The sequence below is a fragment of the Macaca thibetana genome, chromosome 2 (genome assembly GCF_024542745.1).
Source record: "Macaca thibetana thibetana isolate TM-01 chromosome 2, ASM2454274v1, whole genome shotgun sequence".
Lineage (NCBI taxonomy): Eukaryota > Metazoa > Chordata > Mammalia > Primates > Cercopithecidae > Macaca > Macaca thibetana.
In genome coordinates this window covers 147510115-147533768 of record NC_065579.1, presented here as the reverse complement: position 1 = coordinate 147533768, position 23654 = coordinate 147510115, and the positions used below count along the sequence as shown (strand labels likewise).

Below are 23654 nucleotides of genomic sequence, written 5' to 3'. Positions count from 1 at the left end.
GTCGCTGCAAATAATTATAACAGCAGCTAATAATCAATGAGTATACATATATCAAGACATCATTGTCTTGATATAATGGACATGGTGGGATTCTTTATGTACTCTTCACAAGAACTTCAAGCCTACAATTCTCCCCCATCTTACAGATGAGGACACAGAGGCAAAGGGTGAATAAGTGACTGCCCAAGGTCACCAGTTAGTAACACGGTGAGGGTGGCATCAGCTTCCGCGCTTCCCCTGTCAGCCACCACACCATACTGTCTCCCTAAAATAGAGTTGTACTTCTTACTTTTATGATTTATATCTTTCTTGTATTACTGAACCAGATTCTGTCTTGTTAAGCAACCTTACCTCTTACTTCACAGAGAAAATAAAGTTCCTGTAAGTCTTTGAAAGGGTTCTTCTTCCCCCTGACACCAACTTTCCAATTCTCCTATCCTAACTGGGAATTCAACAATTCAATTCTGATGCTAACTGCAGAGTTAGGCTTGGACTCCACCAATTGAAGGACCCAGTCCCACATGACTGTGCTTTCTGCAGATACCAGTCACAAATGGGGTACCCCTTTCTGCCCAGGCAACTACAAATTTGGGGGTTCCCACAGCCCTCTCCCCTCAGGTTCAAGAATCCGCTAGAAACACAGAACTCAGGAAAGTGCTGCACTGACTATTCCTGGCTTGTGATAAAGAGTGCAACTCAGAAACAGCTGGATGGAAGAGATGCATATGGCAAAGTCTCAGAAGGGGCAGGGGGCTTCCACACCCTTGCTGGGCACACACCTCCCAGCACCTCCGCATGTTCACCAATCTGGAAACTCTCCAAACCCTGTTGTTTAGGGGGTTTTACGGAGTCCTTGTTACATGGGCATGATTGATGAAATAATTGATCATCAATGATTGCTGTCGATTTGTAGCCTCTTTCCCCACCCAGGAAGTTGGGGAGTGGGTCTGAAATTCCCAATCCTCTAATCATGGCTTGGTCTTTCTGGTGATCAGCCCCAATCCTGAAGCTATGTGGGGGCTCCCAGCCACCAATCATCTCATTAGCTTACAAAAGACGTTCTTTTTATTAATGAAATGCTTCACGAATTTGCATGTCATCTTTGCACAGAAGCCATGCTAATCTCTGTATTGTTCCAATGGTAGTATCTGTGCTGCCAAAGCAAGCCCGCAAAAGACATTCTTATCACTCAGGAGATTCCAAGTGTTTTAGGAACTCTGTGCCAAGACAAAGACCAGATATTTATTTTTTATTATGCCACAGTCCTTCCACATCCCATTGACAAGTACACTCGCTTATGGTTTCACATTCAGTACATTCAGGGCCCTCTCTCCCATTATGATGGGCAAAGTGTTCTTCCACCTGCCTCAAACTGTTTTCCCACATGTGCTTTACACACTGCAATGGTTAATTTTATATGCCAACTTGACTGGGCCACAGGGTGCCCAGATATATGGTCAAACATTATTCTGGGTGTTTCCGTGAGGGTGGTTTTAGATGAGATTAACATTTAAATCTGTAGACTAAGTAAAGTGGATTGCCCTCTACAATTTAGGTGGGCCTCATCCCATCAACTGGAGTCCTGATTAGAGCAAAAAGGCAGGCCAAATATGAGAGAATTCTTTCTGTCTGACTGCCTTTGAACTGGGGCATTGGCTTTTTCCTGCCTTTGTACTAGAACTGAAACATCAGCTCTTCCTCTGTCTTGCGCCTGTCTGCCTTTAGACTGGAACTACACCACTGGTTCTCCTGGGTCTTTAATTCATCAACACATCCTGCAGATCTGGAGACTTGTCAGCTTTCATAATCACATGAGCTAATTCCTTATAATACATCTCTTTCTACACATACACACACACACACACACACACACAAATTTGTGTGTATGTTCTTCTCTGAAGAACCCCAGCTGACTTTTACCTGATCCAGCCACACATTATGGTAGGAAAAATACATCAAATCACAATATCCCTTAGCTCACCCCTGATTATGACAGGATTGGGCTAAAATAGCTGAATAATTTAATCAATAAGTTTTAGCTATTTGAAATACGTAGAGATCTATACTCCCACCCCCACCACACTGCCAAATACAGAGAATACACATTTTTTTGAACACATATGAAGCACATGGACAAAGATTTGTGACCATTCACTATGCCACAAAGGAAACCTCAACTTGTTCCACTGAGTCACCATCATAGAAACTTTATTTGAAAATAATTATGTAATACAATTAGAACTTAATAGTGAAGGAATTCTTCCTTAAATCCCATGTGGCCAGAAACTGAATTCCACATTACTAAATAACCTTTGGTTTAAAAAAGAAATCTGAAAAATTTTAAAACTTCATAAACCAACAGTATAAAAATGTTACAGTCAATCAGCATTTAATGGGAAATTTATGATTTTAAACAAAATTACCAGGAACCAAAAACATAGAAAAAATGCACTAAAGATTCACATAAAGACATTAGAAAATGGGCAACAAAGCAAACTAAAAGCAAGAAATCAGTGAAAGTGAGAACAGCAAGACCAGCAACACCAAAGCAGAGTGAAATGGAAGAGGAATTGAGAGAGTGGAAAAGCATATACTCAAGGGACAAAAGAGGGATTTACTTCAGATAGTAGTAAAAGAGCATGATAACTACTTGTGGATAAATTGAAAAACCTAGATGATGTGGAGGAAGTTCTAGGAAAATAGATAATGCAAAAATTGGCACAAAAAGAAATAGGAAATTTGAATAAGCCATTGATTGTTAAATAAATTGAAATCTAATAATTTCCCTTCCAATGAGCCCCCTGTCTAGACAGTTTTGTGGAAGATTTTTAACCAACTCTCAAGGGGTGATTAATTCAGTGTCAAAAACAGTAAAGATTGCTCAGCTCATGTTAGGAAGCTGGTGTAACCTTGATCCCCAAACTAAATTTAAAAAGGAAAGAAGCTCATGTTAATTACAAATGTAAATGCAAAAGCTTAAGTAAAATATTAGCTAACACAATGTAAATGTATTAAAATATACATTATAACCAGGTAGGGTTTATCCCAAGAATGCAAGGATGGCTCAACATTAGAAAATATGTTAAATTTATTATTTATTAAAGAAGAAAATTTATATGATTATCTCAATAGATCCAGAGAAATTATGATAAAATTCACCTCCTATTTACAGTGATAATAATTACAATGACAACAACAACAACAATAATAATAATGACTTCATAACAATCCAGGAATAGAAAAAAACTTCCTTATCTTTTATAAAGGTTATATGTCAAAACACTATAATAATGCAGAAACTTTAGACACATCTTAAAGATGGGCCCCAAGGCAGGAATGTGGCTGTCATTGCTAGTGTTTATCACAGTGCAGGAGGGCTGGTGAATGCTAGGAGGAAAAAGGCAGATGTAAGAGGGGTGAGAATTATAAAGAGAAGACATAGAACTGCCTTTGTGTAAATAAACATATGTCATTTTATTTAGAGACATTTTACTGTATGCCATTTATATACATTTATGATATTATTTATATATTTAAGTCTATAAAAAACAAAACCATCAAAATACAAACCTTGACATGTATTAAGAATTCAGCAAGGCTGGTGATACAAAACTTAATAAAACTCAACAGCATTTCTCCATATCAATTAGAAAATATAATAAATATAATAAATTAGATATAAACATAAAAATTAGATATTAGATAAATTAGATATTAATGACAGCAATAAAATGCATAATATCTAGGAATTGCCTTAGAAAAGAGTACATAAAATTCTAGGGGAAAATTTTAAGTGAGATTTTTTTTTAAAGACCTGAAAAACAGAGACATTTAGTGTTCTTCAATGCACATAACCTAATAGTATAATGAAGTCAAGTGTCCCCAGATTAATAATATAAATAAAGTGCTATCTGTAAATAAAATGCTATCCACTTTGTAGATGGTGGTAGTATATGTACAGTTTTATTTTTCTCCATATTCACCATGTACAGAGGTAGCTTCTAGAAACATTAAAAACCTTAAAAGTAAAAAATAAAACTGTAAGTGAATAAAAAATGATGTGGGATAATTATGGCAGAGAGGTGAGTAAGGACTTCTTAAAACCCAGAAAGTAAAAATCACCAGGCCAAAGGGATGAACTTGTTTACATCAAAATCAAGGATTTCTGCTCAGCAAAGGACACTTGAGACAAGCTTAACAGGCAAGTAATGGACTGGAGCAAGATATATTCAATATCTGAAATGGAAAAAGGACTGCTATCTAGTGTAATATACACAGATACAGATATATCCCTGTAAATCGCCAAGTGAAAGATTACAACTGTATTAGAAAAGCAGACAGAGGATGAAAATAGGCAAAAACAGAAAGAAACTCCAAGTGTTCCCAAACATGAAGAGAATACACGATTTGTTGGAAAATGCAAATGACACAGAGGTGGGTCACTTTAGCCCATCAGAATAACAAAACACTGGGTATGCCAAGTGTTGGCATTGCTTCTTGGTGTGGGTGCTGAGAGGCTGATACGATGCCACCACTGTCAACCAAGGGGGCCTCTACAAATTAAGTGTATGCACACACCCCAGACAAGCTCTCCTGCAGCCACTGGGGGGCATCGTGTAGATGCTGCCCTCAGTACTGCTGTGTGAGGAACTAAAAGCAGCCAGGGTCCGTCTCAGAATGACTGGATCAGAAAACTGGGGAGTGCACACCATGCAATAGATTATTTACCCATCGGAAGCCATGCAACATGGAAAGATCTTAAAAACAGCACAGAGTGAAAAAAGTAGAAGCAAAATGAGCTCTAGAGCTTGTTATTCAGCGTGGTCCTCAAACCAGGACCAGCAGCAACTACATCACCCAGGAGCCTCTTAGGGGCTCAGGATCACAAAGCCCACCCAGACCTGCCCATCAGAATCTGCCTTTTAACAAGACCCTAGGTTTCAGCAAAAATGTGAAAAGCACTTTTCTGACTAGATGTCATACCTTTCTAGAAAGCAACTGTAATCAGAACATAATGAGTTCAGTTCAGGAGTAAGCTAATACCCCAGTGGGTGGGGACCAGAAGACCCATGTTTGGAACTCCCATAAGACAAAGCCCGTGTGCGTTCAGCAAAAAAAAAAAAAAAAAAAAAAAAAAAAAAGGGATGTTGCTGGAAAACTGGTTATCAGAACAGGATCTTGGAAGATCCCACTGCATCCTACAGATGTGCTGGATGTATTAAGAGTCACCTTTTCTTGCCTGGCCCCAAGACATTTGTGTCTGCCATCCCTGGTATATGGAACTCTAGTGCTGAGGAAATGAACTGCTGTGCAGAGGCAGGGAGTGGGGCTGAGAAAAGACGGCAATTTCTCTTTGTTTATCACTGTCTTTCTCTTTTACTGGGGCAATGGATGCATTCATAATTGTGAGTGATCCCGTAAGTGGTTGGCCCTCTTTTCTGGACCCAGGTGAGATCTGAGTTCACCACACTTCTCCATCCCAGGCACACCACCCACGTGGAGCCTCTCACTTTAATGACTCTCTTTACCCTCCTGTAACCAGCTCAAGTCCAGCTGCTCATCACTCAGAAGTCAAAGCATGAGAAGTGAGGTATGGTAGAAGGAAAGCAGCTTTTATTGGTAAAATGTTGGCAGATGTGAGAATGGCTGGGCTTAAGTCTTAAAGGAGCCATCTCGTTCTCCTGGGCTGAGTGAGGGGCTTAAGAAGGAAAAGGTGTGAGAAACATCTGAGAGTGGCAAAAAGGGGATCTGCATGTCTCTTCCCATGGTTATCTTGAATAATCACCCATCAGGAGATCCAGTCTGCATTATCCTGACTTTGGCCTGGTGGTGGTGGGCTCACTGTTCCTAAATCCCCTTGACTGGGAGGATTCTACACTGGGGTCTCTCTGCCTGGTTTGTTTCAAAATTGACCCCTGGAATTTCTAAGCAAGCAAATAATTAGGTAAGTGAACACTGTTCACAGAAGTGCCTGGTGGAAAAGGGAGAAACAAAGAATTTCAAAGTACGTTTCAAGGCCGAAGGCAAGAAAGAAAGAAAAAAGTTTGAAAATGCATTTGAGACTGGGATACTCGGTTGCAATTCCCCACTGTCAAATTCCATTTCATTTCTGTGGAAAGTCGGTGACACAGTCGATCTGTCCACTTCCTGCTGCAAAGAGCTGTAGTAGGGGCATCAGAATGGAATTCATTAACCTGGCCTTGGAAATAGTCTCCAGTTCCCAGACTCACAGCAGGAACTTGCTGGAGCATTATGCTATGAGGACCTAGGAGCTTCTGAGAAAGTCTGTCCTGCATCCCTGTGCAAAGTACATAATAGTAATAAAGTCAACAGCAGACAAAGAAGACAATGAGCAGAATACCAATTGTACTGTACATAAAAGTCCTTCATGCATGAGGAAGCTGACTAAACCATGCTGTTATGGGGTCCTGGGAGAGAACATTGATGGTAGAAATATGGGAGTCCAATGCATGCATAGCTTGGGTTGTAATGAGAATAATCTGGTATATATATACAACATTCAGTCTTATCAGTGCACAAGTGCTGCCTTGGGCTGCAGTCAGGATACCTAAGGCCACACAGTTCTATAGGGCCACTTGTCTAATCCGTCAGCTTTCTTTTGTGAGAAGGGTGATGGCATGATGGGTGTTATTAAAGGCAGTGGTCATATGTTTAGCCAGGGCCTCTATTTTTAATGCTATATATTTGGCTGCTGCCTGGGAGGAAGATGGCTAGTGGGTAGAACCACTGGGAATGACCATTTTTTATGGCATCCTACAGATATGCTGGATGTATTAAGAGTCACCTTTTCTTGCTTGGCCCAAGAAAAACTCTGGAGGCAAAACAAAACATAAATAATTAGCAATGTTTAAAATTAAAAGGTCATAAGCCCTACCTACTTCTGAGAATTACAGGAAAGGAAGCTCATGGGCAACTAAATGTTTAAATTATTTAGTATCAAGACATATAGTAAATTATATTATTCCACATAGAGACAAAATAATTTAATGAATCAATGTTTTTGAATACATGTCTCATGAAAGCAGTTTACTTTGATTGTTGCATTTGCCTAGGTCCAAAGATGAGGCTCTGGTTAACTTGACTTTGGTATCTGATACTGGCAGGAGTCAGTGCCTTCTTTAGTTGAGATATGTGCACCCAGAAGTCAAAGCCCTATAACTTAACAGCATAAGGATTAGTTAATAGCACATGATAAGGAGTTTTTCAAGGGGTTGGGGGTGGTAATACTGGAGAACATGATGCAATTGGAAGCTCTAAAAAGATTTTTCAACATTGTGGTGATTAATTTTTAGCTTTGATAAACCCCAGCAAGAAGAAAGAGACTAAATTTAGGATTTGATTTTGAGGACATTTGTCAAAGATGTTAAAAGACTGAAAACGTTTGATTAAAACAGAATAATAGTCATTGTAAAATAATAGTTATTCATGTAATCAAAGTGATAAACGAATGTAAAGGCAATACAGAAGGTTAAATGGATGTAAAAGCATTAACCCTTTTAAATTTCAGTTTTTTAAGCAATCAAAAACCTAATAAAGACAGCATAGGAATTATCTCAATAAAAGGTAAAATCATGTTTCTTAAGCCAGTTACCAAAAATGCAAAGAAAAACCTTCTGCAGTATGACTGCTTCTACTTATGGGAGGCCCATTTAGTACCCTGGAAGTCATACTTGATGAAAAGGGTGCTTGAATTAAATCAGACACAAGAAGAGTGTGTTCAAAGTTATGAACATAGCAGGGGAATATATCACTCTTAGTAACAGCATGAGAAATTTCCTGATTGCACTGAAAATTTAGACATATCAAAAAAAGCCAGGTTGGGCACAGTGGCTCACACTTGTAAACTCAGCACTTTGGGAGACCAAGACTGGTGGATCACCTGAGGTCAGGAGTTGGAGATCAGCCTGGCCAACATTGTGAAACCCCATCTCTACTAAAACTATATAAATTAGTCGGGCATGGTGACAGGCACCTGTAGTCCCAACTACTTGGGAGGCTGAGGCAGGAGAAATGCTTGAATACAGGAGGCAGAGGTTGCAGTGAACTGAGATCGTGCCATTGCACTCCAGCCTGGGAGACAGAGTGAGACTCCATTTCAAAAAAAAAAAAAAGATGAAGAAAGAAAGAAAAAGAAAATCCAAGATTACAGAATCATGTTTTACTGGGGGAAAACATTGTTTTTATAGACCTCTAGGATAAAACATTTCCTCATCAGGCCACAACAGTTAGAACTGTAGGGGAAAAAATTATAGGAGCTGATGGAAAAAGTTGAAAGAGAGTTATCATCTCAGGCCTTTTCAAAGGCAGAAAAAGATGAAAGCAGCAAGATACAACAAAAGTTGAACTTCTGAGATAGGAATCTGAGAAGTTTTCAGAAGAAACAGATTATAGAATTAAAATGCAAAATATATTTAATTTCATTAAGAGCAAATCAATACTTTTAGAAAACTTTGTTTTAACATAGGGAACCATTCTTTAGAAAAACTATTATAAATAATTCCCTTAATTATAGATAACTTAATTAAATATAAAATTCCTTTTATAAATTCCCCTTCATGAACTTTATCATGACTTACAATGACCATCTATGACATGTTTGGACTTTCTTACATGTCCTGTACTTCTCTCTTTCCTAAATATAAGTCATTTTTCTTTAGGGCAAAAATTTATCCTAAGGAAAACAAGTTTCTTTCTTACACAAAATCATTTTCTTTCCATTATAACTTTTCTTACCAAAAATACATCTTCATATCCACAACTTTCTTTACATCTCTCTCCTACTTAACATTTTTTCTACCTTCTTTTATAAATAACTTTTAAATAACCTCCAAATTACATAAAATTATTATCTTTTCAATAAGAACACAGCTTATAGAATTATATATTAATTAGAATTTTCATTCTTTGTAAGCTCGCATTTTAGTGAAAACCTAGGAAGCAAGAAATCCTGAACTGTTTGTCAGATGTTAGCAGTTTATAAACAAACCATTCCATAATTTTTGGAACATGTTTTCCCATATTATAATTTTTTCTTTATTGGAAATGACACAAACCTTCAATGAGCATCTATTATTTAATTTAAGTATACAAAAGTCTACTTACAAGCATTTATCTCATTTACAAATACTCAATTTTTGCATTTTTAACAGTTTATCTAGGTTACTTCTGAAAACTGATATATTGGACAAAACTAGTCATTATTTCAAGTTATTTTATTGTTAGCCATTTAAAATGTCTGAATAACAGGTGAACACTTAAGAACCTTAAAGTTAAGCACATTTTGCTGATAACTTGAAAGATTCACTGTTTGCATTGAACCAAGAATCTGAATTAGTCCTATTTGTCAAAAAAATCACAAAAACAAAGATCATTCCGTTTCTGGATGGGTTTATAGTCTTATAACCTTTGTGCCAAACCATGGCACCTTAAAATATAGACAGAGACAAATATAAAACCATTTGGTCAATAAACTCACAAAGAAATGTATGCTCACAATTCCGAAGACATTTCTATTTTTATCAGTGATATTAAAACCAGTTGTAATTACTAAAGATTCACATGAATTTGAAAAGCATTTAGAGTTAATTTATGAGTAGTCATTTACTTATAAACCAATTTGGTAGAATGCTAGACACAACATATAACATAATACATGTACCTATACACAAATATATCCAAACACCTATACATACTTGCACAAACAAGAATCCAATAGCTTTTACCTGAGAACTCTAGCCATAACAATACATACTTACCATTTGATAAAAGATAGCTGGGTCCAAATTATCTTTCTGATGAAATTGGAACCTGGTCACATGGCTAAGCCTCATTTGCCCTGATCTAAGAAACTGTGAACCAAAATTTGGATAAAGCAGTCTCTATAGCAATTTTGTTTTAAAAACCTTGTTTACCTTTTTATTCATTCAGTTTCAAATTATTTTCTAATGTTTCCATTTTAGCCAGACTGGATAAACATTATAAGAAAAACAAAATCTCCAAGTAACCTTCAGATAGTAAGCTTCATTTCAATAGCAGTAGCTTCATAACAGCACGTTGAAAGCAGCTAGCACATTCAAAGCAGGCAGAGAGAAGTAGATAGAGAGTTTTAGAAGACTCTGCTTACCTTTATAGTTCCATGTTAACCATTTGAGCTCTGGATTTTCTTCACTGTCATTTGCCTATCAGTGTAAAATGTGCACAGAAACTGGCCATAATATGTAACCAGCTCAAGTCCCAGATAGTCTAGAAAAGAGTTCACATGCTTTCTCCCTCAACAAAGCTTGACAAAGATACGCGAAATACACTAGAGTTCCAAAGAGGATGACAAAATCCAGGGCTGGGATGTTGGAAACTGTTTCTCCCCTAGGGAGGAGAGCAGCAGCCCATCTTGCTACTTTCTGACTTAGCCTTGGCTGGTGAGATGGAGACCATGCCAAAGCACCCTCAACGAGAGGGGTAACAATAAACAGAGACACAAACACAGATGCAGATGCAGACAGGGAACTCCAAACTGCTCCTTGAAGAGGGGAGGCTGGAGAAAAGTCCTGAAATCTTGTCTCAAACCCGGATGGCACCACAGATGACCTGCGTTGGGTCCAGACTTCACAGAGGCCCAAAAGGTACCACAGAGTAACCTGTGTTAGGTCTAGATGGCACAGAGGCCAAGATGGCAGCATAGATGACCAATACGAGGTGCAGACGGCTGGAGATCCCAGAGGGCAGAGACAGAGGATTCCCAGGTGCACTCCAGTTGATTTGCCCAGTCTTTGAAGTCTGTCAACTTCCCAGATGCTGCTTTCCTTAAGCAGCTGATGCCAAGAAGAGGAGGGAAGGGAAGATCCTCGAGATAAAGGTGGTTCCAGCAGATGCTGGGAATTCCCTAAAGTCCCAGTGGCTGGATCATCTGGCCACGAGCAGCTGGCATTTGCAAGTGACCCCTGCTCTTCCTGGTAGTATAAGTGGCTGAGCCCTGGCACTGCCACAGCCAGTTGCTCCACTGGTTGGAAACCAGATGTACAGGCTGAGCTGCTCAAAACACACAGCTCCTTACACAGGGCACTGAGTTTATAAACGGCTCAAATCCAGCTGTTCACCACCCAGAGGTCAAAGCATAAGAAGTGTGGCAGAAGGAAAGCAGCTTTTACTGTCAAATGCTAGCAGATGGAAGAATGGCTGGGCTCAAGCCTCAAAAAAAAACATCTCTGCCCTCTGGTCAGAGTGAGGGGTTTAAGAAGGAAAAGGTGTGGAGATATGCAGGATGTTATTGGTCTTTATGTCTGTTCCTATGGTTATCTCGAGTAATTGCCCATTTGGGGGTCCAGTTTGCGTCATCCTGGTGACCTCAGCACCATGGTGGTGGGCTCACCATTCCTAACTCCACTGAGCAGGAAGATTCTGCACCTGGTCCACTCTGCCTGGTTTGTTTCCAAATTGGCCCCTGGAATTTCTAAGTAAGAACATAATTAGATAAGTGAACATTGTTCATGAAAGTGCCTGGTGGAAAGGGAGGCGTTTCAAAGTGTTTCAAGGCCAAAAGCAAGAAAGGGGAAAAATTTTAAACACATTTGAGGCTGGGATGCTCAGTTACACTCCTGCCCTCTCCTCAAAGGACATCATTCTATTATGAACAAAGGACTATCCTTTTTGTGCATTCCGTGGACATGGGTTTTTAGTTTATGTAAACTTTAAAACCATTTTGCTCAGATCTCAAAACAAACAATTGAGTTTCTAAGTGGAATTGTATTAAACGCACTTGAGAATTTGGGGAGGATTAAATGTATGATATCAGGGCTTCCCAGTCGGTGTCTGGTGTCTCTCTAGTCTTTCACCAGGCAGGTGAATTCTCAGTGGAAATCTCACGAGTTCCCTATGACCTGGTCCCACGAGTCTGAGCAACAGCCTCTGCAGCGGGACCGGGTGCCCCTCTGTATTCTGTACATTCCATCCGTCTTGCCAGTGCCCCTGTCTCCCAACTTGTCCAGGCCGGCCCCAGTTCCCAATGATTACATTCTCTCTCATCTGGCCTTTCCACTGTCCTATCATCCCCACCCTGGCCCACTCTCCTCAGCCCTGGAGATGCTGTATAAATGGAAAACTGGTCACTCCTTGGGCTTAAATACCGTCACTGGCTTCCCAGGCCTCTCAGGGCCCCATTCAGAGCCCGGCCCCAAGTCCTTCTCCTTCACCCAACCCATCCCTTCTCAACCTTGCTGGTGCCCACCAGCCCTGCCCACCTCAGTCCAGCCTCAGGTTCAAGGGCTCTGCTCCCTTATTCCTCAGGGTCTCTGCACAGGCTATTCCCTGCCCTTCCCTGACCCACTTTCCTGACCCAGCTCCCACCCTGGGATCCTACCCCATCCCACCTCTTTGGTGAACTCAGCCCTCCCCTCTCCATCTGCATCAGTCACCTGGAAGCAGGAGGCACAAGCCGGGTCCCCTCAGCAGCCCTCACACAGATCTGCTTTGTTCTCCGAGCACAGAAGAGAGAACACGTTATTACCCAGCTGGAACACACACACCACTGCGTGAGCTCCAGAGCAGCTCCTGGTATGTGGTGGCGGGGGCTGGAGACACTGCTGAAAAGGGGTGGGGAGAGGCTGGATCCTAGACACCAGGACCTGCCCCCACGTGGACCCTCCTGGGCTAGGGCTCTTACAGCCCCCTTGGCATCTCCAAGGGGAGAATTGTCAAAGGAACATCGACCCCCTACTTCTCCTATTCTTTCTGCTTCTTCAGTCACTCAGTCACAGCTGCCCTCCGCTCACTTCCTTCCCTGCAGGATCTGTGTCCAGGACAATGACAGCCATCCTTTTTCCCTCAGCTCCTCTGCATGGTAGACATACAGCCTAGTTGCAGATTCAAGGCAAGCTGGGCTCCTGGGATTCCAAAGCCTCGCTGACCCAGCTCAGAGGATGGCAAAGCTCGCCTGACAATAATCATACCATGACATTGTGGGGAATGACAGTGCTAGCAATGATGATCTTAATTATTATGAATAATATTATCATAACATTATTAATATTAGTAATAACAGTTTGCTTCTTATGCCATACCCTGGTTTTTGTTTTCGTCTTTTCTTAAAAAAAAAATCTCTATTCAACGTTTTAATTATAAAAATAGTGCACGCTTATGGATGAAGTAGACAGAAGTATATGAAGTGAAATGGAAACATGTCCCTTCCGGTGGCCTGTACCCAGAGGGGCCCACGTTTCCCCAGCATGTGGGGCTCTGTCATCCAGGCTTCGGATGGAGCTGCATGGAGATGAGGTTACACTTCAAAGGCCCCCACTAGAAGTGGGTGCAGCTGCAGTTTGCAGCAGGCTGGCTGAGTCTCGCCAGCACCACAGGCCCAGCTGGAAGGTGCTTTTGCTGCCATGCCCCTCAGGCTTCTTCTGGGCAGGCCAAGAACCTCTGTCATATCCAGGAAAGACCGGGGTTCACACACAGCCTTTCCCTTGGTACAGCTCACAATTAGCCATGAACTGGGGAGGACACAACCATGACTTAATTGAATCATGGCCTGGCTCAACTTCATGTTAGAAATGGAGACACTGGGCCGGGCACCGTGGCTCACGCCTGTAATTCCAGCACTTTGGGAGGCTGAGGTGGGCGTATCATGAGTTCAGGAGATGGAGACCATCCTGGCCAACATGGTAAAACCCTGTCTCTACCAAAAATACAAAAATTAGCTGGGCATGGTGGTACACGGTTATAATCCCAGCTACTTGGGAGGCTGAGGCAGGAGAATCGCTTGAACTCGAGAGGCAGAGGTTGCAGTGAGCCGAGATTGCACCACTGCACTCCAACCTGGCAATGGAGCAAGACTCCGTCTCAAAAAAAAAAAGAAAGAAAGAAAAGAAAAGAAAAGAAAAGACAAAGAAAAAAACGGAAAAGAAAGAAAAAGAAATGGAGACACTGAAATCCTTCCAGAGGGGAGCAGCTGCTGTCCGACCCACCAGGTGACAGAAGTGGTCACCTTGAGGGAGGCAGTTGCTGGGTCTCCATGATTGGCTGGCTTCTGAGAGCCCCAGGACTGGGCTGAGTTCTCCTGGTGGGACGTGGGAGGAAACAAGGGACCTGTGGCTGGAATGATCCTTCTGGTGGGGCACAGGGTCTCAGGCCCACCTGCTGAGGCCCCCTCCACATCAGCTTGGCTTCCCCCAGTGGGTCGGCCTCCTTCCTTCTTCCTCGATTCCTGATGAGAAGGGCTGGACTTCCCCCAGGGAAGGCTGTCCAATCACCTCCCCTGGATCCAGGATTCATAGCAGCTCTTCTGCCTAATCCAAATCCAGTCCCGCTATTCACACCCTCTCCCCACCACTAACTCTTTCCTGATGGGACTGAAAATTCCATTTTCTACCCCCTTCCTTACAACAGGGCATCCTCCCTGCCCTGTCCCCTGGGGATCTCTTCTCACAGGCACACTCTGGCAAGACAAGGGCCTCTGAGCCCCTCACCTGGGCATGGATCTGAGAGGCTGGGGGATGTGTGCACCTCAGAGACGCAGCTCTCTCATCCCCAATACAGCTCCACAAACCAGCTCACACTGCAAAACGCCTCCCTCTGGAGTTGATTCAAAAGCCCCTGACCCCAGTAAATTTCCTTTTTCAGTTAACTCATCTTGGAAAAGGAAGCAGAATAGCAGGGCCAAGGGGAATAGACATCTTAAATTTGAGAGTAGTTTCCAAATGGCTCTCCCTTCCAATTTAGTCCCACCAGCCACCCGTAGACATGTGCTTTCCCCAGGGCCTGGAGCCCCACCTGCTGAACCCTAGAATCTGCCAATCTGACAGACAAAGATAACATCACCCTCTACCTCTGATTTGAGTTTCTCTAATTATTCTTGAAGTTAACAGCTTTCCATGTGTCCGTAGGCCTTTGTGAGTCTTCTCCTGGCTTGGCTCTACATAGTCTATGTTTTTCTTTTGCTTTTCTGTTTCCAGTTTTTCTTTTGATGCTTTTTTTTTTTTTTTTTTTTTTTTTTTTTTTTGCATGCAGATGTTTAATTTTCTTTTCTTTCTTTTTTTTTTTTTGTCACCACATCAATTTATCTTCAGTGGTTCTGCCTTTGGTGACATTGCAAAAAAGCCTTCCCATCATGCACAGTCCTTTTCTTTTTCAAGTTGTTTGTTTCTGAATAGTTTCAAAAAGATTCATCGCACTACGTTCCGAATCTGAAGCAGGTTCACATTTCCTAGGTGCTCAGATGTGCAAAGGGTACTTCTGTTCTCTGGTTCCTGAACTGAGTCTGTGTGCTCAGCCCTGTTCTGGGGCAGCTTGTTCCTGTCACGTGGCAGTGGGTTTGGCCACCTCGGGGTCTCCACAGTCCATAGCCCGTGGAAGATCTAGCCAGCACTCATTCCTCATGATATCTTCTCCTTCCACCCTCCTGTAGAGCCCTGCCCCACCTCCTCCCTGGCCACCCTGCCCTTGGGGGGTTTGTCCTTATTAACAGTCCTGCCCTTTGCCTCAACTCGACCCATCCCTAAGGGTCTGTTTGCCAGATCACTCCCATGAGCCCCCAATTCCAACCCTTCTGACAACCAATGGGGGTTAGGCCTGTGGCCTGCCAACCTTTCTGTGCCCTCTCCTTCCCTATGTGGATTCACCATCCACCACAATACCCCCTCCTTTTGCCCCAACTCTGCTCCTTGCCCCTCTCCCCACTGCACACCTGTACGGCGTCCCCCCCAACACCCCTACCTCTGCACCCCCACCCCCCTGGGTTGGGGGTTGCTGAGCAGGGCAGTCCCATCTGCCTGGCAGGCTCCTTGCCCTTTCCTGGGCCCCAGGTCCAGTCCCTCTGCTGCCACCTGCAAAACACTGATGCAGACCGGCCTCGTCTATGAGTGAGCCTGTCTAAGCCTTGGTTTCCTCACCTGGCATTTGGGCAGAGCAACCCCAGCTCAGGAAAGTTCAGACAACTCATGTAAGCAGAGGCGCTCCCAGAACGTGTGCACTGCTGGTCTCTGGCAACTGCATGGTGGTGGGAGGTGGAAGGTGCTAGAACTTCCCCAAGACTCTCCTGGCCCTTGACAGCTGCCCCCACTGCTGAGCAGGCCTTTGTTCCTCCTGAGCAGGTTTCTGTTCCTCCTCGTTTTCTCACCTCTGTTCTCTCCACAGAAAGGCGGGTGTGTTCTCTGGAGCGGAGATGCCATTTGGAACCAGGTCACTTTGCAGAAGTCCCTTTGGGCAGGGCACCAGCCGGTGCACAGAATCAGCCCTCTTCAGGGCTCCAGACTTCCACAAAGACTCAGGCCTCTGGTCCGGTTCCACCAGACCCCAGCCTCTGGCTGTCAGGACAGCAGGCTCTGATCGGGTGGTGGGGAACCAGCTCCAGGGCTTTCTGTCTTAGGGGCTGCAACAAGGAATTGCTGTGGCTCCTCTGCTTGCCATGCGGGGAGACATACCATGTGGGGTGTCCCTCCAACCCAGGCCTGGGATTCCCTTCAGGAGGTCAGCCTCTGGGTATTACCCAGACTGGGACCTCCCCCCCTCAGCCCACACCCAGGCCCTGAGCTTGTCCAGCGTCAGATAACCCCCTCCAGCCCAAAGCTTGCTGTTTGGGGTTGATGAAGCTCCCAGCCAAATTCCCATTAACACTCAAGGATGGGGGTTCTAGTGAAGACTCAATCAACGTGAGTCCCCCCGGAGTTTTGAAAAAGATGTGCCCTGAGGTACAAAGTCCTGGCTGAAGCCATGTCTCCCATTGGTCATGCACGTGGGGAGACCAGGGAGAGTCAGCCTCTGTCCTTATGCCTCACCTCTCCCATCCAGCACCCCAGCGAGTCTCTTCGGACAGCTCCCAAAACATATCTCCTATCTGTTTCATTTCCCTGTTGGAGTGCACACATGGAGGAGCGACAAGGACCTAGTGACCACTGGGCTTTGAAGAGGTCATCGTGCACACCATCGTCTCTTGTCTCCTGAACAAATATAGGAGGCACTGCTCTTTAAAGCAGGAAGGTAAAAGAGTTATTATTTGTCAATGAATCATGGCAGAGACAGCTAATTGTCTGCTGATATCCCTTCTCTCCTACTTTTGTAGTAATCAAATCTTGTGTTTAGCATGGCCACCTGGAGGAAAATGACATTTCCCCACTCACAGCTATGTGTCGCCATGTGGCAACTTCCTGGAAACCTCCTTAAAGTCACATTCCACCCGTTTCCTCCTTCTTCTCCTTGGTCCTGCAGCCTGGAACTTACTTGATAGCTGTAGCTGCCCACCTTGCACTATGCAGACGAGGGCCACACCCTGGAGGGGAGGACAATGAGCTTGAGAGGATGTGGGGATATCGTGGAGAGTCTGCGTGCTGACCTGGAGCCACTCCTTTGGGCTTTTATGTAAGTTGTTCACATTTTGGGTCTGTCTAGTTGCTGTCTCATATAATTCTTATACAGATAATTAAGTGATAAGCTAATTACAATTGATTGAAGGTCTTAAGTGGCTGAACACAATAGAAATATACTCAAAATCAATTGTTTTCCTATAGAACATAGATCACTAGTCAGATGATATCTTTGAAGAAGATCACATTTATGTTTGCTATAGAAGTAGAACAAAAATGGGACAGATCATGACGAGTGACATTACAAGCCATGGAGCCACTTCCCATCCTGCGTGATGGACTGGGAACATGGCGCCATCTTCTCTCCCATGCTAAATCCACAAAGTGGTTTTTCAAAAATGTGAAAACAATCTTAACAAATACATACTCTAAAACAAGAACAACCACACTCGGTGGGCCAGACAATGTGTGAATTCCTTGAAAATAAGAGAGAAGCTGGGTCAGGTAAAAGAGGAAAACCACCCCCTGGGTGGGCAGGGCCTGGGACGTTCGCAATGAAGATGCAGCTGCTGAGAGGGCCACGGAGGAAAATGACGGATCAGACTAATGGAAGTGCTTTACCCAAAGAGCCAGCTTTAACAGAGCAAGCAGAGCAGGAATTATTTTATGAAATTGGAAATTGCCATCCTTAGAGATAAGGAAGGATATCACTGTCTAAATAAGAATTAGCAGTTTTATATATAAAAGAACTAATTAGAGATTTTAGAAATTTTAAAACATGATTATTGAAAAAAGGGAGAGGTTCGTCCATGGGCACAGTGGCACAGAGGGTACAGGGGAGCAAAGCCGTCCCTGATAGCAGGCAGATGCAGCATCCTGGGAAAGGCCTGGCCAGCTGCCTCTACCCTGCCTTTGGTCTTGCACTCCAGATCAGTCAGGGAATTTGTTGGTGTGCAACAGAAGGCAGCTCTGGCAGAGGGAGGCAGAACAGGGTTTGGTGAAATTCTTGGAGTGGTGGCTGGGCCTGGGAAGCAGGATGGCCCAGTCAGCATCTCCCTGAGATCTGAGAGGACCGGTCCTCACTCCACACTTTCTCATAGGGAAGTATTCCTCTTCTGGACAAAGCAATTCCTGCTGCCTCCCTCTCTCGGCCTAGGATGTGGAAGGAGTGAATAACCCCTCCTGCTCCTCCCTGCTCTTGCTGGCTTCTTCCCAGCGAGAGAAACATGCCCAAGCCCTACTCCATGGAAACACCATCCTGCCTCCATCTCCTCTCCCTGTGACTTTCAGGGCCCCCTCTCCTCCTGGCAGCCATCAGCGTGAAGCATCGGCTGTGCCTACTGAGAATGCCACCACCCTCTCAGCTTGCTCCGACCTCCCTCTCTAGAGCTGGCAGCTGAGGGTGTGTTGGGAGCCCAGCCTAACTGGCTATGGTGGCTCCTGGAGACCCGCACAGAGGAAAAAGCCCCCATGGGTCCCAGAACTCAATGTCTGGACATGCCACACGTTAGATCTGCCTGACTTTACTGACTATCTTGCATACACAAGATGGATCGCCAAGGCACAGTATGCAAGTTTTAATCTGATAGACTTGGCTTCCCCATAGGTTATACCAATTGATGTTAATCCCCTCAGTACATGAGTATCTATAGACAGCAGCATCCTCTCTTTACATTTTGCACACCGATCTGGTGAAAGTCTCAGGCCAACGCTCTTTCCATTGGCCTTTTATTATTAGTGCAGTGGAACAGGCCGTCATGTATTTAGTGGTTATGTTTTCCTGTTATTCTGCACATACAAGTTGAAGATTTTAATATCTTCCCAGTGAATTGTTCTTTTTGTTAACATGGCCTGAGAGTGGCTAACCCTAATAGGACTTTGTCGGCTCACAGTCAGCTGTGCGCGGCATAAACACAGTTATACCTGTGGCAGGTTCTCTAGGGGTGCAGCTCGGACCTCATGGCTCCTAGAGTCCCCCCCTCCAAGTGGTTGGTTCCAAGGTACATCCAGACAGAACCTGAGTCCCTGCCAGCTCTTACCTCTGCTGCCAAGGTCGTTTGTGCACTACCCTGTACGTTCTGTGTATGGTGGCTCATGCTGCATGGATATGAGGCAGGAGAAACAGAAGACTCACAGAGGCCAGGCTAAGCCAGCCTGATTCCCATCTTTCCTCAGATCTCACAGCCGAAGAGCTGAAGCTGTCCCCGACCACTGAGAGTTGGCCCTCCCCAAGGCCACTGCTAGGCGCTGAGCCCCTGCAGTCTTTAAGTAAATGTGTGCTGATCCACAGGAAGGACCCTGTCCCTTCCTCCCTCACCCCAGTTCCAGCCACCCATGCTTCCCTCCCTGCTCTCCCCTCCTCAGTCCGGGTGGCCTTCACATGGAGCACTATCTTGTCTGTGCGTCTCTGCTCAGTCTACCCTCTCATCACTAGGATGCTCTTATAATTAACAAATTATAGTGTCCACGCCTCACATGCTCTGTGCAGGGTGGAGCATTTTGAAAGCATTGCTCATGTGAGTTGCACCTTTGGAGATGAGTTTTATCCCTGTTTATAAATAAGACAACTGAGACCCAAATGGTAAGTTGCCAAAGTCCCCATAGACAGCTTGGAAAGGGACATCCTCCTTCTGGGATTTAGGCTCAGGCCCCTCCAGGTGTGATATGACCTCCCCAATCCCTGCCTCTCAACTCATGGGCCTTCTCCGAAAGGGGACCCCCCCCCCAGATGAGGGACAGAGGAAAAGGCTTCATGTGTGTTCGTGCGCGTGTGTGTGTGTTCGTGCATGTGTGTGTGTGTTCACACGCGCATGTGTGTGTTCATGTGCGTGTGTGTCTGCTCGCACATGTGTGTGTGAGAGCACGTGTGTGTGTGTGCGTGCGTGCGTACACAGACTGGGGGGCTTAAACAACAGGTTCATTTGCCACAGTTCTGGAGGCTGGAAGTCTAAGATCAAGGTGCTGACAGGGACAGTATCTGGCGAGGTCTCTCCCCTTGGCTTGCAGATGGCCACCTTCTCACTGTGTACTCACAGGGCATCTTCTCTGTGTGTGTGCAGGGACAGCGTGCTCCCTGGTATCTCTTCTTATGGAGACACTGTTCGTCTCAGATCAGTGCCCCACCCTTATAACCTCATTTAACTTTCATTACTTCCTTAGAAGCCGCACTGGGGGTGAGGGCTCCAACACGTGGATTTAGGGGGACACCATTCTGTGTGTGTGTTTGCAGCAGGAAGACCTGTTTGGCATTCCCGGGGTCACATCCAGGAGGTAGTCACACCTGCCCAAACACCAAGGGAGTTCTTGGTTCCTATGACAGCATTAAGTCTCCCAGGTGGCAGAGGCTTTTAAACAGTGTCCAGGTGCCACCTGGTCAGGGCAGGCAGGACATGGGTCGCCTGGCAACAGGCCTTGGTGCTGTGGGTCTAACAAACATCCCTTTGGCCTCTGGGAACCCTGGGGGCTCTGCTGCCCACCTACACTAGGCTCTTGCCTCGGTGTCCCTGTCCAGCCCTCTAGGTTGTAATGGCTAGCATGTGACCGTGGCCCTCTCTCCCATCTTGTCCAGGTGCAGTGACCTGGAAGCCCTGACCTGTTCAGGTCCAGCTGCCCACCAACCACCCAGCACACCTGGCATGAGCCCTCCATCTCTGGCCTCTGACTCTGCCCCAGGTGCCCAGACACAGCCGTGTGCCCTCCACAGCTGTGTGTCTCCAAGCCTGCACCTCTCTGAGCCTTGCACTCTCTGAGCCCTGCTTTCTCCACCGGCAACACAGGAGTGACCCCTTCAGTGCCACAGAATTGTGCCAGAGCCAGAATGCCTGGAGCTGCATGGCCTTTGCTTCCTCTCCTTACCCAATGGGCTCCAACCCCAGGTCCCCCCTCACCTCCAGTGAAGGTCCCCAGGGGCCACTGGGTTTCTGCTTCATGGCAGCAGCAACACAGGGGCCCTGGATGAGGGGAGGGCGCCTGCCAAGGAAGGAAGAGCCGGCTACAGCGGGCGCTGCCAAGGAAACTCATGACTGTGGCCAGGCAATTATTTTTAATGAGTCCAACTCTCCTGCAGGCTGTGAGGCCTGGGGTGGACAAGCCACGGCCACAAGAAAGCGGACTGCCAGGGCTTCCCAGCAAACGGGTCAGCTCCATTGGACTGCACCCACTCCGACCTCTGCTGACATTTAAAAAGGACATTTTATAGGACTGTTATTCAGAGAGAAGTAGCATCAACTGCCACAGGTGAAAAAGAGAAAGGAACTCTCAAAACAATATGAATACCATGACAACAAAGCCAAGTTCTGGGCAGGGTGGGCATCGCCCAGGCAGCTCCGGGGGCTGAAGTCTGGCTGCTGGGACTCTGAATCTTAGAGCTGGGTGCCTCAGAGCAGCACCTCCATCCCATTGGCTCTGAGCCCACCCTTTCCTCTCTCTTTCTTTAGACAGAGTGACTCACAACTGTGAGGAAGGCGGGACCACAAGGCGGTGGCCCCGAGCTCTTCTCCGAGATGTGGCAAAAAAAGAACTTTCTCCTAAAGAGGGATGCACTATTCCCTAATGCAGACCTGTGACCTGCCTAACCTTGTCCCGAGTGTCCTCAGAGGCTCCAGCCCCCATGGATGAGACAGTGTGAGCAGCCCAGGAAGCCAATTTGGAGGGGAGTTAGGTATGGGAGGTGGACTTTGAGGCACGAAGAGGGTTTCCACTTTGGGGCGGGGAAGCATACTGCTGGGGAGAGCAGCAGGGGCATACGTGTAGGAGGGAAGGAAGGGAAAGTGGGCATTCTCCTTGGAGCCCCACGGGGTCCTCGGGCCCTGGCCATGTTGTATTCAGCATGGGTGGTAGGAGCTACGGCTCCACAGGAAGGGCAACCATCCCAAGAATAGGCCCCATGGGTGCAGCCTGAGCAGAGTGACTTGGTCCTGCCAGCCCCTGGAGAGGCCCTATGGATGGCAGGTACAGGGGTGAGGCTGATCTGCAGCCCAGTGGCAGAGGGAGAGGCAGGGCCAGGGCACAGAGGGAGGGGCAGGATGGACTCCTTAGAGCCCTCTGTTCCTCTAGCTCCAAGTCTTCCTTGCTCCAGGATCAGCCCTAGGCAGTCCTTGGAGGGCAGTCTTGCTGTGAGCCAGCTTCCCATCAGACTGGCCTTCACTGCCTCATGCTATGCTCCTTTCAGCACCTGCCTTCACAGTTGGGGCCACGGGGGAGGCTGGGTGGAGCAGATGGGCCAGGAAAAGGGTCTGGAGGAGTGCAGCTTCCTGAAGGTAGCTGGCCACCTATTGACTCTTGATCCCAGCTCCACACGGACCCTTGACTCAACCACAGACTGACTCCTGAACCCAGGCACATACTGACCCCTACTCCTGACTACACCTTGACTTTGACCCCAGCCATACATTAGCTTCTGGCAGCAATGGTCTTAACCCTTGGCCTCAGCCTACATTGACCTTTTAACCAATCATACTGACCCCTTGCACTAGGCAGACCCTGATGGCCAACCCTGGCCCCACACCAAGCCACACTCTGATCGTTGTCTGAACTTGGCCTTGCTGGAGACTTGGGCTGACCCCAACTATGTATGCCACAGGCAGACACCCTTCTCAGAGGGCCCAGGGCAGGCCCAAGGCCTGGCAGGAGGAGCAGGCACAGCAGGGTAAGGAGCTGGGAGATGCGGCTCCCTGAGTGCTGACTTCAGTGCAGCGCCAGGCACAGTGAGAGGCACTTGGCAGCTTGTGTCGGAAGCAGGAGTGGCTGTGCCCATTGCACAGAATGCTTCTCGCTACCAAGTTGCCAGGTGACCTTGGGCCAGCAGCATGTTCTCTCTGGAGTTCTATGTGCTCAAGAGTGAAAACCGGAGTCTCATGAATTCTAAAGACTCTTACAAGAAAACGAGTGCTACGGCAGCTTGCGGGGCACGGAGCAATTGAGATGATGCATTTAAGGTGCTCAGCACAAAGCCAAGTACACCATAAGTGTTCAATAAATGTGGGTTATTAATGTTACTATTAATAATCCAGCCTGCCCACTTCACTGAGCAGACAGGGACAGGCAGCTTAAGAGTTCAGGAAGGGGCTGCCCGTGGGCAGGAGGATGTTTTAATGAGAGGAAGCGGTAGCGGCAGCCAGGAGAAGGCAGGCGGGGCCCTGCGGGGGATGGGAAATAACACTGTCCTCCCAAGTGCCAGAGCAGGGCCCACCCTGGAGCGGGGGATGATGCTTAAGACAAAGAGAGGGCTCCCCTCCTGCCCTAAAGTTGGCACCATCATAGTAGCTGTTGGTGGGCACAAGGAGGCTGAGCACTGCTGTGTTTAGCAATGAGCTGAGTGCATGACTGGCCCAGGGCAGGGCCAGG

General features: G+C 45.9%; 1 pseudogene; it reads right to left on the bottom strand.

Annotated features, from left to right (window-relative positions):
* Positions 1-1065: 1065 nt before the first annotated feature.
* On the bottom strand, positions 1066-1165 carry LOC126949449 (uncharacterized; annotated as a pseudogene).
* Between the last annotated feature and the right edge of the window lie 22489 nt (positions 1166-23654).